Source organism: Engystomops pustulosus, chromosome 1 (assembly GCF_040894005.1).
Source record: "Engystomops pustulosus chromosome 1, aEngPut4.maternal, whole genome shotgun sequence".
In the NCBI taxonomy this organism is placed as follows: domain Eukaryota; kingdom Metazoa; phylum Chordata; class Amphibia; order Anura; family Leptodactylidae; genus Engystomops; species Engystomops pustulosus.
The window spans coordinates 222,066,297-222,086,632 of record NC_092411.1 but is presented as its reverse complement, the minus strand read 5'-3'; the positions used below and the strand labels follow the sequence as shown (position 1 = coordinate 222,086,632).

Genomic DNA, 20,336 nt, shown 5'->3' with positions numbered 1-20,336 from the left:
ATAGGCCTTGTTCAAGCAGGTAGGACCAGCAAGGGGAGTAGAGGGGAGTAGCCTCAAAGAGGTGATCAGACTCCATGGACATACAGAAATCTGACAGGAGCACATTATTTCATAATGACCGCATTTAGAGGGCCATTACATACACACACACTCAGTATGTATACATCCATAAATTTATACATACATATTATATAGTACATACACATTATGTACACACATATAGTATTTATACACCACATACTTAAACATACAATTTATACACACCATATATGCACATACATACAGTATAAACACACCACATACACACATACTTTATATACATATACCATATATCATATATACACACATACAGCATATTCACTTTAACATACAGTATAAACCACATATAAACACATATACAGAATACATATATACACATACAACATATATGCACATACAGTATATACACACACATACATTCATACAGACACAGTGCAGATCCTCCATTCTTTAGTGAGGCAGGTTGAGTGCTAGATCCCCTGACACTGTGGGCCCTTTAGCGGCTGCTATGCCTGCTATCACTGTTTTAACGCCCCTGTCTGTATGTAATCTACAGTGTGCTTGGTCATCTAGGATGTGCTGAAGCTGATACTGGATAATATTGTGCCTTTCTTACACAATCTATTTATGAAGGGTGAGTAATTAATACATATAAATATAAAACTCGTCATCATTGAAGTCTTCATGGAACGGTTAACAGAGATTATGTGCAGTTATATGTTAATAGAAGTGAAGTGGAAAATGTGGTGATTCCAGCAGTTTTGGATAGGGTTGGGAGGTGTGAAATTTTTTTCAGACATGTCATTAATTCACAGAATTAGAGAGATCATTTGAGTAAAATTTCATTAGACTGGCTCATTTACATATTACATTTACATAACACATTGATTTTCTTGGCAAAAAAAATTCCCACATTCTTAATATGTGATAAAACATGCTTATGATTTAGTGAATTTTTTTAACTTTAAAGACAAAAGTAAATAGGAGATTCGGAATATGACCTCCACAAATTTTAACTCTGTGTATAATGTCATTGGTGTTGCTCCATGCATTCTAGTGTCACTGCATTTATTTTTTTCAGCCTCCACTTTTCCTGGGCTGTAGTTTCTGTTAGTTTTGGCACCAAATGTGGTGATGAGTCTCTCTACTGTCAGGTATGTGGTGCTGAGCTTGAGCAGATATCCTGACATCACCTAACTGAGAGCAAAATACTTTATTGGAAGAGAAATGGTAGCAAACCGGCACAACACGGAGACCACCACTTGAGTACGATGAAAAAATAGATCCTTCTTTATTGTTAAAATGTCACATAACACGGGAAGAAGATGGGTTAACGCGTTTCGACGGACACCGTCTTAATCATAACCTGTCTAACATACAAAAACAGCCGCCTTTTATGTTACTCAGCTGACTACTAGACCAGAGGGAAAACCCTCTGAACTGACGTCACAGAGTTCCGGTCGTGCCCCCGAATCACGTGATCCTAGCTCCACCCCCCTTAGTCACATGATCGGAGGCACATCCCGGGACTGTGCGGCAGAGGTAAGTAAACAATCAATTTAAAATGCTTGTGAATACATAAAATAAACAATATGTTAGTGCTAGATGCTATTAATGTATACAAAACTAAGTTGTTGAGATACAAAAATAGAAATGGACCATTGGAAACAAGACTATATTACATGGACTAAATTTAGCACACGATAATATACCAATAATCTAATGTGAAAGATGTAATTAAGTGGGACATAAGCCTATTGCCACTAAATTGAACATGACAAATATTATAGATATTATAAAACTGGTGTTGAAGGGGTGACAAGGAGAATTACAAACACAGCAATCCTAAAAGTGCTGCATAGTTTTTTACATGTAAAGAAATTCATAAATGCACATCGTGAAGCTAAATCCATATGTGTGTGCACACAACACGGCACAATAAGGCCAATATATGTATGCACACAATATGGTGCAAAATAGCCCAAGGTGTACTAGGAAATGAGAAATAGCGTACACACAAAACAACAGATAATGCCTTAATACGTTAAAATTATGTCTTGTCTTTTGTTCATGCCCTGTGGTATTCTACTTTCCATTACAAATATCCAATAACTCTCTCTATTTAAAAGTTTTCTCTTGATACTACCCCCTCTAATTGGGTGTAAAACTTTCTCAAAACCAGTCCATATGAAATGAGATGTGGATTTGTTATGAGATTCTCTAAAATGCCTGGAGGCCGCTGAAATGCCACTTGATTCATTAGTAATGTCTGACAAATGGCGGCGTATCCTGACTTTCAGAGGACCTGTGGTATGGCCTATGTATTGAATGTTACAACTGGTGCACTTAATAGAATAAATGGCATTGCTGGTATTGCAATTAAGATATGATCGAATAGGGTAACTTTTGTTGGTACTACTAGATGTAATACTTGTATCTACCGCAACAAATTTACAAGCTTTACATTGTGTAAATTTGGTGTTTAGCCATGTCCCCCCAGAGTTTTGACTTCTAAAAAGACTAGGTGAAAGAGCATTACCTAAGGTGGGAGCCCTCTTGGCTACACATCTAATACCACCCTCGAGTATATTTTGTAGACAAGAATCTTGTAATAAAATGGGAATGAATTTTTGAACTATCTTAGTAATTTCTTTATATTGCCTGCTATAGGCTGTAGAGAAAATTATGGGGGTCTTTGATTTTCGTGTTGTTGAGGCGTACTTACTTCTCCTATTTTTACCTTCATTGTCTTTAGATTTTGGGTTTAACTGTTCTACCAGTAAATCCTGTTGTGATATATTCAATATCTTGCTCTCAGCTTTCTCAATGTAACAATTTTGATAACCTCTCTGGAGAAGTCTAGCCCTAAGTGTGGTTCTTTCTTTTTCAAAATCGTCGTTATCAGAACAATTCCTTCTTAGACGTATCAGTTCCCCATATGGAATGTTTTGTATTACATGGGGAGGGTGACAAGAGGAAGCTAAAAGAGTAGTGTTTCTAGCCATCTCCTTCCTATAGGGTATACTTCTGACTCTATTGTCTTCTCCTATTAGGGTAACATCTAAGAATGGGATTGACTTTCCCCCAAACATAGATGTAAATTTTAGATTCATATGGTTGTCATTCAAGTAACTGACAAAATTAGTAAAGGATGTTTCTGACCCTTTCCAAACCCACACCAGGTCGTCTATGTACCGACCGAACCATACTATGGACGCCTGGTGTGGGTTGGATGATGAGAAAATGAACGCCTCCTCCCATTGCGACATGTAAATATTCGCAAGGGAGGGGGAGAACTTGGCCCCCATAGGGGCCCCCTCCACTTGCAAGTAATACCTGCCGTCAAAGTAAAAAAAATTATTTTGTAGTAGAAAGCCAGTGACGAGCAAAATGTACTCTTTCAATGTTGTGCTGTAAGTACTATAGCTATCTAGATGTCTGCGTAGGAACAATAGTCCTAGTTCGTGCGGTATGGATGAATACAAAGCGGTAATGTCACACGACGCCCAATTATACTCTTTATGCCATTCAAAATTATTCATGATCTGTAACAAATGCTTTGTATCACGAAGGAAAGATGGGGTGACTCTGGTGATAGGCTGAAGGAAATGGTCTAACCATTCGCCCAGTCTCTCTCCTACTCCCCCTATCCCTGCCACTATAGGTCTTAAAGGTGGCGGGAAGATGTTCTTATGAACTTTGGGGAGCGAATGAAAAACTGGCGTTATAGGGTCCTCCACAAACAAGTAATCTTTTTCTTTTTGTGTGATAACACCCAATGTTAGACCCTCTTCTAATATTTTAGACAAGCGTTTTTTAACTAGACTAGTAGGATTGGACTCAAGGTTGCGATAGGTGTTACTATCACTCAACATATCCTCATTGAGGCGTTTATAGAGGGCGGCATCCATAACTACTATGGCCCCCCCTTTGTCCGCCGACCTGATAATCAGATCAGACTCTTCTTTCAGTTGTTGTAATGCCTCTCTTAGGGCTAGACTTCTCCAGAGAGGTTATCAAAATTGTTACATTGAGAAAGCTGAGAGCAAGATATTGAATATATCACAACAGGATTTACTGGTAGAACAGTTAAACCCAAAATCTAAAGACAATGAAGGTAAAAATAGGAGAAGTAAGTACGCCTCAACAACACGAAAATCAAAGACCCCCATAATTTTCTCTACAGCCTATAGCAGGCAATATAAAGAAATTACTAAGATAGTTCAAAAATTCATTCCCATTTTATTACAAGATTCTTGTCTACAAAATATACTCGAGGGTGGTATTAGATGTGTAGCCAAGAGGGCTCCCACCTTAGGTAATGCTCTTTCACCTAGTCTTTTTAGAAGTCAAAACTCTGGGGGGACATGGCTAAACACCAAAGGTTGCTATAAGTGTGGCCACACACAATGTAAAGCTTGTAAATTTGTTGCGGTAGATACAAGTATTACATCTAGTAGTACCAACAAAAGTTACCCTATTCGATCATATCTTAATTGCAATACCAGCAATGCCATTTATTCTATTAAGTGCACCAGTTGTAACATTCAATACATAGGCCATACCACAGGTCCTCTGAAAGTCAGGATACGCCGCCATTTGTCAGACATTACTAATGAATCAAGTGGCATTTCAGCGGCCTCCAGGCATTTTAGAGAATCTCATAACAAATCCACATCTCATTTCATATGGACTGGTTTTGAGAAAGTTTTACACCCAATTAGAGGGGGTAGTATCAAGAGAAAACTTTTAAATAGAGAGAGTTATTGGATATTTGTAATGGAAAGTAGAATACCACAGGGCATGAACAAAAGACAAGACATCATTTTAACGTATTAAGGCATTATCTGTTGTTTTGTGTGTACGCTATTTCTCATTTCCTAGTACACCTTGGGCTATTTTGCACCATATTGTGTGCATACATATATTGGCCTTATTGTGCCGTGTTGTGTGCACACACATATGGATTTAGCTTCACGATGTGCATTTATGAATTTCTTTACATGTAAAAAACTATGCAGCACTTTTAGGATTGCTGTGTTTGTAATTCTCCTTGTCACCCCTTCAACACCAGTTTTATAATATCTATAATATTTGTCATGTTCAATTTAGTGGCAATAGGCTTATGTCCCACTTAATTACATCTTTCACATTAGATTATTGGTATATTATCGTGTGCTAAATTTAGTCCATGTAATATAGTCTTGTTTCCAATGGTCCATTTCTATTTTTGTATCTCAACAACTTAGTTTTGTATACATTAATAGTATCTAGCACTAACATATTGTTTATTTTATGTATTCACAAGCATTTTAAATTGATTGTTTACTTACCTCTGCCGCACAGTCCCGGGATGTGCCTCCGATCATGTGACTAAGGGGGGTGGAGCTAGGATCACGTGATTCGGGGGCACGACCGGAACTCTGTGACGTCAGTTCAGAGGGTTTTCCCTCTGGTCTAGTAGTCAGCTGAGTAACATAAAAGGCGGCTGTTTTTGTATGTTAGACAGGTTATGATTAAGACGGTGTCCGTCGAAACGCGTTAACCCATCTTCTTCCCGTGTTATGTGACATTTTAACAATAAAGAAGGATCTATTTTCTCATCGTACTCAAGTGGTGGTCTCCGTGTTGTGCCGGTTTGCTACCATTTCTCTTCCTGCATGTGCTATACGGCTATAGATCAGTCTTTCCGTGCACCAGAAGATCCACACAGAAGGAGTACAGCCCAGATGATCCTAAGGTTGGGTGAGCCGGCATTTTTTACGCTTTTTTCTACTTAGTAGTCAAAGTGTTATATGTTTGTGTCTAAAATACTTTATTGGTATATTGGGTATATAAATAAACAAAACTGATTGTTCATCTATACCTATTAATACTATATGCCTCATAAAAACACACGTCTGTAGTCTGAAAGTTTATGACACCAAAAGCAGGATTCCAGGTATTTTAGAGACCAAGATAGGGGCATCTGAAGTCATGTTTCCCCTTTAGCCTCTAAAAGTGACTCATCTCATTCAAATTGATTCTTCTCAGCTCATTTTTATATGACTTTAGAGGAGGCAAACAGGAAAGATTTCACATAAAAGAGGCAATGCTAGAAAAATACATCTCATACCCTGAAGGTATGGGGTAAAATCTAATAATGGAATCCCTTCAAGACCACCCCTTATCCAGATTAGATTCCCTATGACAGGTTTCCATCTCTGTCATATTGTATATTATGTATATTGCCTTTCCTCTTTAAAATCACTTCCTATAGATATAAGTATAGTATAGAAGGAAGACAGGAATATTTTATGTCCAGATTTAAATTGAAAATCTGTATCTGAGCACAAGCTCCTATCATGCATGTGTATAGATAATGTGAAAATAGAAGACAAATATTCCATCTCTGGTTTAGACCAATATAAAAAGAACAAGTGAGAAATCATCTCAAATGGACTTTCTAACCTGCCACTCATCTCACACCATCCCAAGCTGTGAAAAAGCCTCTCTCGCTGCTGACAAGCCCCACATTCAGCCTGTCAGGATAGCTACTGCTGACCACTAATGATTTATTCTCACTTTTTACATACAAAGTACTTCAATGTATCTTGTGATAATCAGTTACAACATGGAAGATGTAATGGTTGTCTATTTATCAGTGAGTTTTTCTTAAACTGACATTACCCTTTATTGACAAACATCATCATTTTGAGGTCCAAAGGTGAACATTCTTGCATTGATAAATCCTGCCCTTCATGGGTAAAAAGATCCTATAAACACATGAAAATCAATGGACTATTTACCTTGTGAGGTTTTGTACAGTCTGTTCAGAATTTTATTGACCTGTGACATATGACCTTCGCTCTATCTTCTCTCATCACTGCTACAAGGAGTTTATCCACATTTATCACATTATTTTTGAAGTCTCCCTTCCTCTGTTTGACAAGGCCACTGTCTCGCTCCTGTGACATTGCAAAGGATAAAGGGACATGCGACTGTGGCTTTTAGGCTAAGTTAAGGGGAACCTATTCCATCACTGGATGTAGTCCTCCGTCTTCAGCTCTTTCCTCTTTATAGCATTTAAACATACATGAAACTATATATTAATGAAGGTTCCATGTATGATACTAATCTCCTGTTTTAAGTGATAGGTCATCAGTTTAAAAAAAAACAAAAAAAAACACCCTTAAAGGAAACCTGTCATTAGGAGCCCTTTTTCTGGCCCCCCCATGTCCCGAAAGAGAATAGTGTGCACTTTGCCAAAGTGTTTTTATAACAAAACAGTTTTTTTTCAATAAAATGAAAAAGTTAAATGAAAATCTTTCTTTCTCTCTACAGAGCAGTGTCCCATGTCCCATGCGAGTGGCCAGGGAGAAGTGGTTTCCCCATCCTCAAGAAACCACTCCTTTATGTGTCTATTGCAAATAAAAAAACGCCCATATTCCTCCTATTTGAAATAGACGCATGTCAGGGCAGTTTCCCGTGGGTGGGCGGGTACCACTCCCCACTGGCCACTCCCATGGGAGACTGCTCTGCAGAGAGAAAGGTAAATTTTCATCCAACTTGTCTTTTTATCCAATAAAGACAATTTTATTATGAAAAACACTTTCGCAACTATTCTCCACAACACTTTTGTCTATGGGGAAATGGGGGGAAAAGAAAAAGGGCTCCTGATGACACGTCCCATTTAAATATTACGACCAATCTCCCTATGGACTTCCATGTGTTCTGCTGTGATATAAAACTACACATGATAATAGCAGGATTGCTTTCTTCCTGCAAATCCTGCAAAGATAATTTGCACTACACATAAAAAAAGAAGAGATAACTGTTTTGAAGGCTTTTATCTCCCCACATATTTATTTCACAGGTGTACAAGTGCTGACAGGTTCTCTTAAAAGTTCACAAATGCTAATATCTGCTTTATAGAGCAATATGCAAACAGAAGCCATCTCATTTGTCTACCATTGCATTACAATAATAATATAAGCCATCGATCATTAAGAGCATTAAGGAGTTGTGTGCTTCCCAGCCGGGGCTCCGTACCTGCAATCTATTTTCCAGCTTTTAGTATGGATTATTTTTAGGATGAGTTGTTTATTAATAATAATGCAGCAGGTGGCCTGTAGGGAAGTGTCATCTTGCTTGTAATCCATCCCAGCATGATGTGTCGCTCTGCTTGCTATAATCACATTATGTGACAGGTTATTACAGCCTAATTCTTACTGTCATCTTCCTCCATTTCAAAGGCGTAGTCCGGGTGAAGAGACCCTAAATCACAGCTACAGTTATATCCACATTAATAATGGAGGGAAGATGATAAGGCTTTATTGTGTTATGTGGAAACGCAAGGAAAAAGATATTCGGCGGGTCGTCCCCTTCAGCCGTGAAAGGGTTGCAGAAAGCCATAGCTTGGAGCTAGGAGCAAGGAGATTGAGCTATGTTTGTGTAGGAATAAACAATGATTTATGGTCTTGGAGTGAATCATTAAGAACCTTGAGATCCATGTATCAATGTGCTATGATGAAATCAGGGGTGTGATATTATAGTCTGGGATTCTGAAGAAGCACAGGTCACACTGGACATGTAAAAAACAGTTTAGTATAAGAAAGCGAAGCGCAGCTCTGCTCCTTCAGCTCTCATCTGAAGAGGATCCATTCTCCCTCCCACACTGCGATGCTCTGCAGATCTCCATGGTAACAAAAAGGGATCATTAGAGCAAACATTTGCAGTCACCAGCATGCAAATTCATCTCTCACTTTTTATGTATCATTTGATGCTACGGCTGATTCCGGCTATTCTTTCCTGGCAATCTAACTATCCCTGTCCTTTACAAGGATGTTGGGAGTGGGTTTTCTCCAGCTTGTGACCGTAGTGGGGAAATAATGTAGAGCTAGTTGAATTCCAAGTCTAAAGCCTCCGTTCCCTGTTCTCGCAGCCCTGATTTGAGCTCAGATCAATCACAGAAACAGCATGACAGAAGTACTCATAACCCCATGTTCCTGTGATGTGTGTAGCGTGCACTGGGGCTTGCAGTTCAATGTGGTGAATTAGTGCAAGTCTAACTGCTCATCAGACACTGTAAATGACAGATGGAGGATCTCATGGTGAGATTATACATCATGGCGTGCTATGTAGGTTTGTTTATACAGCGAGGCTCGGTAGTGTCTGGAGCTGGCTTGCAGTTGTTGGTAGATTTCACATGAAATGCTCAAACATTTAACAAAATTCAAATCAGTCGGCTTTGGAGGTTTGGGAATTCATTGACTGGCTTTGAGATCTCCTGCCATGGTGCTCTCCGCTTTGCTGATTCCAGGAAGACATCACAGAGCAGAGAGGTCAACGAGGCGGCCAGGGATCTGGCAATGTACAGAATGGCTGTGTAAGACAGGGCTGCAAGATCACTAGGGACATCAGTGCAGGCATAAAGACATAGCCACAGGGGACAGGACTGCATATGCATCTCAAATCCAGAAAATGAGACTTTTATAGGAAGGTAGTCCCTTCTGTGCTGCTAATTTATGTTAAAATATTTACATATCAGTTTAAATTCAAATAAGTTGCATTGCGATCGGACTAAAAGACATTTGCAAAATGAGAACAGTAATGATAATGCTACCCATAGGAATGCAATGAGTACTTGAAATAATTGGGGGCCACGGCTGATGTACAGTTGTTATTTGAATGTCATTTCTCCTGTACAAATCACGATAAGAAAATATTTGTCTTAAAATGTACCTCACCTTTCATCAAACATTGAATAAATCAGTAATCCATTGTTTTCACATGAGGAATAATTTATGGGCATTATGTTACTTCATCTCAGCAGTATTTTAATTTCAACTACACACAGAATAGGGAATAATAAGCTAATTGGTGAGGGTGCAGCTGCTGTGACCCCACACATCACAAGAACAGGACCCCCAGCAATTCCAACATGTGGTCCCGTTTTATCTAATGGGTACAAAGTGGGTTATCCCACTGCCCCACTTTACAGAATGGGAGTGTTGCAAATTGCAGGTCACAGGACTCAGCTATCACCAGCACTCAGAATGGAAGCACCGCCGATACTCGAGCAATGTGCTTGGCAGTTTCTGACTCTCCCATGCTATGGGGTCCTGTCACATAACAAATATATGAGTATAGTACAGCAATAGGGACCAGCAATCCAGTTTTTTAGGTAGAGATGGCTCCTTTAATAGGTTTTTATTCTTTTTCATTAAACACCTATAGCAAGAATAAAAAGTTCCAGAAATTGAATGGGAGCTGTTTCTCTTAGCATCAACTAACTTGACATTGTAAAAAGTTACATTTTTAAACTGTCATCTGTTATGCTACATATCATATAGAGTAAGACCCCTTAAAGCCTTTTAAAGAAATACTTCCACATTATCAAAATGAGCAGCATTTATTAATACTGTGCAAATACAAGTATTTATGTGCAAAGAATGGCAGAAAACTGGCACAGCCTCATTAAGTATAATTCAGTTCTTTTTCTTTGCATTCTGATATTATAGATCTAATAACTTTGGATGAATTCGGGAACAGAAGGATCCAGTTATTTTATGTTCTAATCAAAATCATACACTCCAGTAATATTATTCAGAATTCATATATTCAGTGTTCGGTCTTTCGTAGTGCACTACCATGGTGCTGTTGCATCCTTTGTGTTTGTTTGCTTCTGCATTCCAGCCATGGCAGTGTGCACCTGCATACATTTGGTCCATTTAGTTTTTTTGTTTAAATCCAGTGGTATTACATATTTAGTGCCATAGGAAGAGTAAAGAGATAGATTCCATACATTTCAAATACAAAATAAAACTTGTTGGAGAGTGCTTCCTCTCAACATCAAATATAAGAAGACCTTGGGTATTAGCCAACAATAATGTTATTTGTGTTTGCAGTTTACTGTAGTTATAGATAGTGTTTACTGTAGTATCCAGTCATGTTTAATGGGGAGATAACTTTACTAAAGAATTTTGCTCAACGTTAACAGCTTTCAATATTGAAGACTGGTGGAGCAACCAGCCCCCAACACTTCCAAGCGTTCATTATGCATTTAAGTGTCCATGTAATGACTTCTTCCCCCTTTTTCTCTCCCTCCTTATGGGATCATTCTCCTTTGCACTGCAATGTTATCATCTTGACTGTTGTGTTTTCATTATTCTTCACAGGTCTTGTTCCTGTTGCTGGTTTTTGCATCTGTTTTGTTTTTCTTCATCTTGTATTTCATATAAAACTTCTAAAAATGTGAACATAAAGACCAAAATATAAAAATAAAGTTGTTCTGGGATTAATATTATTATCCTGTTAACATACGTTCTAAGGACCTTGTACACCTGGGTATATCCTTTCAATAAACAAACCTATTTTTAATTATTATCAATCTAGTTTCTAGTGCAATCTTAGTTTTATAGTGTTATTTATAATTAAGTATTATTTTTATCCTATGTTTGTCTCACCATGATATTAGCAAGTTTATAGAGTAACCATGCACTACCTGCCAATGAATTTGTGAACGAGGGTCTAACAATTTTTGGTTCAGAGGGTTTAACTGTTACTGGGCACGTAGTGAGAGGGCAGCACATGGCTGTCACAGTTCAACACAACAAAGGAAGAACACAATACAACTCATGGGCAGATGCTGCTGGTCCCTGTGTTCATCTGACAATGATCTTGGCAGCCCTGTGTCCTACAGTGCATCTGGACAGGGGCAATGGCTGTTGCCAATCACCGCATCTTCCCCGCTAGTGAGCTCTGAACAGTACCACAGCACTACACTCCCTGTTCTGTCACTGTGCACAGTAGTGAACAGGACATAATGTAAGACTCCTGGCTCGAGCAGCGTTATGACAATCCACAATAAAAGCTGCGGTATGATTCAGAGCTTAGCCCCAGCTAAGGTCTGAACTGTTAGACTCCATTCACATGACGGCAACGGTGGCCGTGATCAAGCCACACATAACACATAACATGGCCACCATTTACTTCTATGGTACCCTATTCATCCTCACAGACTGTAAGCTCTTGCGAGCAGGGCCCTCACTCCTATTGTTTCATATGGCAATGTTAATACTCTGTAATGTCTTTTTTATTTGTATTTGTTCCCCATAATCTATAAAATGGTATGGAATTTGAAAGTGCCGTATAAATAAATATTATTATGATTATGGCATCCGAGGAACAGTGTGTTTATTGCATCGTGACCAAGCCGGATTGCAAAATATAGAGCAGGTCCTATCTTTGTGCTGATTTGTGGAGCTGCTGTTCAGATTCCTTTGGCAAGGCTAGGGGTGAGGAGCGATCACCCCCTCCCAGGGGCGAAACTTGAGGGGGTGCAGAGGATGCGGTCGCAATCGGGTCCAAGAGGCTTTGGGGGCACATAAGGCCTCACTTTCCCATATGAGAAGACTAGTACTATGAAGCATACATTATAGTCGGGGGGGCCTTGCACAGACTTTGCACTGGGGCCCAGGGGAGTTATGCCAGTGCCCCCTCCCCTTCTCCACACGGCCGTGGGCTTCAACCGATGAGCACATGGTCGTGTGAACGAGGTCTTAAGTAAACCTGCAACATCAGTTAATGAATGTCAAAGACATAGCTGAATGATTGTGAACTTTCCCCTAATGGATAGAAGCTTTTTTATTTTTTTCTGTATTTTAAAGTGTGAAGTCCAAACCAGAGAATATGAAAAAACAGTCCAATTTAGATTACATAAACTTTTTCCTGTTTTATGTCGAGCCGGGCATGATAATCCTGAAGAAGAGACTTTGCATTTTTAAAAGTCTCTCCGGATAATTATGGTATTTTGTTTCCTAAATCAGTTCCATTAAAAGGTATGTTAATCCCTGAAAGCTGGAAAATTATGATGATTGGTCTACTGAAGCTTTTACGTTGATTATGTTTTCTAATTAAAAATGAAACAAAATGGTATGCACTCTAAAATAATAGACTGCGGACTGTGAAAGACATGTACAATTTATCCTAATAATGTGGAGGAGACTTTATGATGTAGATTTTTTTTTATCATGCTTAGCGTTTTCTATTAAAGTCTCATAATACTGTGTGTTTTTCAGTCATTTAAATTGTGTTGCTAATAGCGGATGCTATGTACTTTTATTTATATTGGTTACAAATATGATTTACTTTGCATCACTTTTGCTTGTTTCTATACAGTTGTCTAATGTTGTGGCTATGGTAAGTGCAGAACATTTCCTAATGGTGAGTGTACAGCTATCGTTTGGCTCAAAGCATAAAAAAAAACATAAAATCCGCTAAAAATGAGTCTTTCACTTACTATATAATTGTATAGATTTGGATGTATAGCGCTTGATGAGAAATAGATAAGGACTGTCCATAATGTTCCCAGTCTTGTGTGATGTATCTCCCTTTTCCTGCTGCACGGTGATAATAATCATCTATTTGCTGAGTCTGAGAAACATTGTCAGATAAGACAATACTAATTAGTTAAAAGATATAAAAACAGCAAATAAATAACACAAAGTCTATAGAAGATAACAGATCTTCCTATAAAAGTGCAAAGAAATTGAAGTGGTGTTCTGTAGCACAAATGCAGTCAAAATCTATTTAAAAACAGATACAAGAACAGAACAAGTTGTCAATCGGCAAAACTACTGTAGGGACGCTCATTTACAACCTATAGAAAAGGCCTAGAGATCAGCTGACAGATGACAGAGCACTTGTTAATCACAATTTAGCAATTTTAGGAAGGATAAACTGTGTGGGACCTGAATAATGACATTATTTGTTCCCAGGGCCGCATCTGCAATGAGGTGTTTCCATTTACAAATACATTTGTAAATTAAAGTGCATATAATAAAGCAAAAGAAAGTAGAAAGTGCAGTATGTCAAAGTGACAACCAATGCAGCACCAATACCCGACAGGTATGTGCAAAAAATATAATCATAGAGTTATACCTGCACACACAATAGAGGTTAAGGATGTGGACACTCTGCCTGGTTCCTACCCCAACGCGTGTTTCAGCCGCACAGGTCTTTCTTTTGTTTTATTATTTGCACTTTAATTTACAAATGTATTTTTAAATGGACAACAAACTTGATGTGGACCACGTGTCTCCATCTTTTGCTTTGGTTGGGTATGTGATGGGGACAGTATACATGTGTATGTGTGAGCGGGCTGTATATATGTGTGTGCGACAGTGGCTGTATATACCTATATATAAGATAATATAATATTTGCTATGGACGGCTCTATAGACTAAAACTATGGGGGGGCTTTATCTATATATTAAAACTACGGGGGCTATTTCTAATTAAGGGGGGCTGTATATAGTTAAACTATAGGGACTTTATATGGGGTACTGTATGCATTTTTATGGGGGGCATATCAACACTGTTGGATAAGTTAGAAGGGTGCTTTTTATAAAATTAGGGGTGTAGATGCAAATTAGTAGGGACCTGTACTTAAATAAATAATAAAGGGGGTAAAATAATTAGAAGACACATTATATATGTTTAAACACATTGAAAACACATATTAGTTTTAAAAAGTAATATGCTTTGCATTGGTAATAATTATTACTAATGTTAAAACTCAAAACGTGTTATTCAGGTGACATTACACTATAAATGACTGTGGTATTTTTTGGTGCACAGTGTGGAGATATGCTGCATGGAGCTGAAGACATCTGGTGGTGGTATCAGCAGCCATGGCCGGGAGAAGTCATAATGAAATTTTCTTCCTGATGGAGCAGATCATACCCTGTAAGGTACTTGATGCCACTAATATCACTGATGTTGGAGTGTGAGACATTGTCAGTCTGTGTAGTGCCTGTGATATGGTGCCGCTGTCTGGGAATGTTCTCAGCATTTTCAGATCCGGATGCAGCTGCCCTTTTTTTGCCTGTAAATTCATTGGGCCAAACATAGCAGGGGCTCAGGGTATGGGGTGAGAGGAAGCCAGCAGTTTAATTTTCGCCTCAGGCAACACAAAGCCCAGGATCTGCCCTGTTTGTTCCCATGCTTTCATTGTTGCCAGGTAAAAACCCTTTTACACAAACGCTAATCAATGTTGATCTGGCTAGAAATCTACACATGTAAATGAGTTACCCCAAAATACAATATTTTTCCATTCACCTAGCAGAGAACTAGAGCCCAGTTACCCTCAATGAATACAATGGAAGGTCTGTAAATAGGGGGATTATGGTCCCTGTTGATCAGCATGTTGTTGCCTCTCTGAGGATAGCACATGATTTAGCTGTTATAAATATGGGGGCAGTTATTGATAATAAGTTTCTGGCATAACCATCATTTATCATGATCAGCACTAAACAATGGGAGACACCAATGCATTTCTGTGTGGGAAGTGCATTAATTAAGACACAGTGGGGCACATTTACTTACAGTGCATTGTCCGTCTATAATGCAGCATTTGATTGTGCACCTGGTGATTGTGCACCTGAAATCATGAATTAAAAGGATGCCAGCGCAGCTTCACCACAAAAAGGGACGCGTGTGCCACAATCCCAGCGCACCCACTACTTACATACCTGTGCAAGCCATTTTAGCCCCAAGAAAGGTGAACAGTCCGACAAAAGTGCTCAGACACGCAATGCATGTTGGGGGCTCTTTCTCTATTATTGATATGCATGACTATTTTTGCTATTTTGCATTTTGTGTAATGTAATTTTTTAAATTAACCATCTTAATCTGATTAGTAAAATAATGATTAGCAGATTTTTAAACATTATTTGACCTATATTTGTGCAGTGTCAAACTTATCGCCATCATCTCAGGGAAGAGTCATGTCCCTGCCCTGAGTGGACAATGTTTCCCGACACGGGCTGATGCGATATAGTCATATGCCTGTGCCTGTTTGCAGGAGGTCTAGGCCTCTGCTCTGAGTGTACTGTGTTCTGGCCTATGTGGTCTCAATGATGTTATACACTTGTGCTATGCCAGAACATAGTTTACTCATGAAAGGGGCTTGGTAACTTCTGTGGTCTGAGCTAACAGCTAATGACGTCATCTTGTCCTCCCATGCAACTTGGGTGGGTGAAGTGGAAAGGGCTACTGTAAACAAGAGGTAAGTATGTATATATATATATAAATGTATAGATATAGATATGTATATATATATATATATATATATATATATATATATATATATATATAAAAAATTTTTTCTTGGAGGTTTTTTTTGCTATACTAGGGGCTCCTTTACTTTACGGCTGCTAGGGGGTCCTACTGCAGTGACTACATTGTAACTATTTTGACTTTGGGGGGCCTCTGGACTTTGGTTCTTTGGGGCCCCATGTGACTAGATAGATGTGGCACTGTGACTACATAGGTGCGTGGGGGAAGATCTAGTATCAACTCTAACAGTAAAGAACAGAATGAAAGAATATACAAAAGGCTTACAAACAAGAAACTGCTTAAATGAAACACCAGATGAGCTGTTTTGTTGCTTAGACCAAGTGCCTGTGACCTCTTGGAATGACATGCTGTAGAGCGCAGCCATGAGAGGGATTAAGTATTATTAATAGGAGTATAGCAGGGGTTCAACTGTTTATACATTCAGCATTCGTACATGCATTTGATGTGTTTTGCTGTGATCATTGAACATACAGTAAATGCTCCTAAGCCCTAGAGATGCTGCATATGGCTGGAAGAGGAGCAATGATATGTAGGATTAGTGTACCATTAAGTAATTACATAGTCTTCCCCACAGGAGTCGGCTCATGCGGTGTGACACACACATTAGGCTTTGAGATGTAATAAATGCATTAATTGAAATATAACCTCTATGAATGTTGTTATATCATGGAAGAAGGAATGATTCGAAGGTGCAATCTCATGTGGGCCAACACTTTTATTTATTGCTCCATGTGGTTTCTGTGCCGGTGTACCACTGACAATTTAGCTCAGTCTCTGTTTGTGCTAAGAATAATGGGTAAAATACTAATGAACTATACAACATGTACTGATACAATAAATGAACCTGCAGCAATGCTAGCGGCACAGAAATGGAGCTGACTCATTTAATTCATATTATTATTTCAAAATTATAATAGTAGAAAATAGAATAAACAGTTCTGTGCGGTATTATCTAGCAACGCTCTAAGGGATAGAAAGCAAAGATGGGAATTCTAAAGAATAATGCATATGTAACAGAGAAAGCATGGGTTCAAAATGTAAAAATAAATCTGTCAGTAAAAGTTACCACATTACGTTAAACTAATGGTTTAAGCAGATACAACATTTTGGAGAGATCAATACTCCCTGAACTATCACTATGATCAGCAAGGGGTTGTCTATGTGAGGCTTATTATGCCTGTTAGGGCTTAAAGGAAACCTACCACAAGGAATCCACTATCAAAAGTAGATCTGATGGTAGATTCCTCCTGCCTGGAACCTGCCCTACTCTGTGATTTAATAATCCTGGAACCGAACCTAACTTGTTAAAAACTTTATTATAGTTAATATGTAAATTAACTCCAGAGGCTACTGGGGCGTGTACTGGGGGGGGGGGGTGTCCGAGGGCTTCCCCTGCTATATCACAAAATGGGTAAGACACTGGTCTTTTATTTCTAACTTCACCATTTGTGTATACCTTAATTAGCAGTGCATATCAGTTCAGGATTTATGTACATTGGAGACGTTTTTAGAGGCACTAATTTGGCTATATGTTACTTGCTTGGTAGATATACCCTACAGTGTTATGCAGGGGTTTAGTCAACTCGGACCTGTAATATTGGATATCTTCCATTAAACATCCATTGTAATCGATTTTTTAATATTATTGAATATATTTCTGTGCATTTTTTTATCTGAGAACTGAGTGGCTCCTTTTTTCTTGTGGTATGGGGCGTGTACTAGCCTGGACGGCCACTGGGAGCCCAAGTAGCTCTACTCCTAAAATCTCATTCCACATGGGATGCAGTTTGCTCAATTTAATCTCATTGATCCTGTTGATGTGGTAAACTAACAAGAGAAAACTGCATTCTATTTGTTATGAGAATTTGGGAATTAAGCTCCAATCGTTTTAATCTTCAAATGTGGTCTGGTAAACTTATGCAAGGAGTACAAGTCCAGACACAGCGTAGAGATTGAAAAAAAATATTTTACTTTATTTCAGTGTGACTAAATCCAAGCTGCAACACCAACACCTGTTAGGGTGCATTCACATGCGGTATGCCCGCCGTGTGCTGGAGAGGAGGAGGAGGTGACCCCTCTATCCTCCATAGAAAACAGCAGCGCACAGTTGCACACCAAGGAAAAGATAGAGCAAGTTCTATCGTGAACATGTGTGGCACCGTACCGCCCCCGTGCTGCCATTGCCATCTGTGGAGTCGTATATGTGGCAGGGATTACACAAAATATGATTCTGGATCAGTATAGCTACAGCATTCTCAAGGTATGTTTGGTTCCTAATACATGAAATCAAAAAGTATATTTTCTTTAAGAACAAACCGATAGGGGGAGATTTATGGTAAGTGTCTGAGAGCAGAACTGTTCTAGTCACCAATGGCAATGAATTAGAGCTCAGATTTCAATTTTCCACAGCTGAGAGCTCTGATTGGTTTCCATGGGCACCTAGAACAGTCCCCATTGAGGACAGGGACTGATTTGGCAAGTTCTGTGCAGCGCTTTCGAATAAGTATGTGCTATATAAATAAAGGAATTATTATCATTATTATTATTATTATTATTATTATTATTATATGTGTTTGGTGCTGCTGTATTATTTCTATTTCTAGTATCAATTCCTTTCTGCCCATAAATATAGGTAGACTTTGAAAAGAATTATACGAGACGCATGAGTACTTTTCTTTGTTACTTCTGTTTCTGATTCATCAACCCCCTCTCCCATATCTGCTTCCTACACATAATTTATACAGTGGGTAGGGAAAGTATTCAGACCTCTTTAAAGTGTTCACTCTTTGTTTCATTGCAGCCAATAGGTAAAGTCAAAAAAAGTTCTTTTTTTTTTGCTTTTTAGTATACACTCTCCACCCCATCTTGACAGAAAAAAACTGAAATTTAGATATTTTTACTGATTAATTAAACAATAAAAAAAAAAATATCACATGGTGTTCAGATCCTTTGCTATGACACACACATATTTAACTCACATGCTGTTCCAATTTCTTCTTGAGATAGTTCTACTCCTTTATTGGAGTCCAGCTGTGTTTAGTTTAACTGATTGAACTTGATTAGGAAAGGCACACACCTGTCTATATAAAACCCCACAATGAATGTCAGAGCACATGAGAATTATGATTTCTAAGGAACTGGCCAAGGAGCTTAGATACAGAACATTGGCAAGGCACAGATCTAGCCAAGGTTACAAAAGAATTTCTGAAGCACTCAAGATTCCTACGAAGACATTGGCCTCCATAATCCTTAAATGGAAGAAGTTTGGTATGACCACAACACTTCCTTGACCTGGCCTTCCAGCCAAACTAAGCAATCATGAGATAAGAGCCTTGGCGAGAGAGGTAAAGAAGAACCCAAATATACCCACCGTATATACAGAATCAACACTCAAATGTCTTTTGAAATACAGAGTTTTCCCTCTTCTAGGACACCTTGCCGATTATTACTGCGTATGAACCAGAATCAGATGCTGTTCTGTGAAAAACTCATTACATATGCATAGTTATCGCTTTGTACCTTACTCTACATACAGTATGTGCAGAGGTGATAAGATTTCATTATTTTGCAGTGGCCACCAGGGACATATTTTCCAGAGACAGTTTTGAAACATGAGAGCCTTTATTTTATCAGCAGCTGACCTATACCTGGGCTAGAAATCCATAACACCTTTCTGTTGTAATTTCTTTAAAAAGTTTTCAATCTTCTCTAAAATTAAATTATTATTCGCTGTCAACAACCTTTCTATAATTCCCACTTCTCTGTGAATGACATAAAGATTTTTTAAGAAGGGGATTTCTGGTTGAGTGAAGTTCTATTGTGCTGTCTGTAAATTGCCAGATGAAATATGGTGCTATGCGGCTATTACTTGGGGATTGTGAACCATGGAAATTCATAAGAAAAAGTGTGATCAATGGGTGTTTTTCCCTCTCAGGATTCCCCTGTTTAAACCTGTCTGAGCTAGAGGCTCTTTCAGCATAAGAAAGGCTCATTCCCTCATACAATCGCATGCAGCCTTGTAATTGAAACTTACAGCTGTTGCAGTGTTTTAGGTAAAATGTAACATGTCACTTGTCGCTAGTGTTTGGTAGAAAATCTCTCCTGGGTTTTATTGTCAAATAATTTAATGCTGAATTCCAGAAATCCATCATACCAGCGCTGCAGACGTTTCACTT

The 20,336-nt window shown here is 38.6% G+C and overlaps 1 long non-coding RNA gene across 1 annotated transcript in view; it reads right to left on the bottom strand.

The window, feature by feature from the left end:
- Window positions 1-10,582: 10,582 nt before the first annotated feature.
- Window positions 10,583-20,336, bottom strand: part of LOC140105035 (uncharacterized) — an 80,835-nt gene continuing 71,081 nt past the window's right edge. Inside the window, exons 2-3 of the long non-coding RNA XR_011850483.1 lie at window positions 13,322-13,455; window positions 10,583-11,151 (exon numbers count right to left, since the gene is read on the bottom strand). This is a non-coding gene — a long non-coding RNA (uncharacterized lncRNA). The remainder of the gene's footprint in view (window positions 11,152-13,321; window positions 13,456-20,336) is intronic.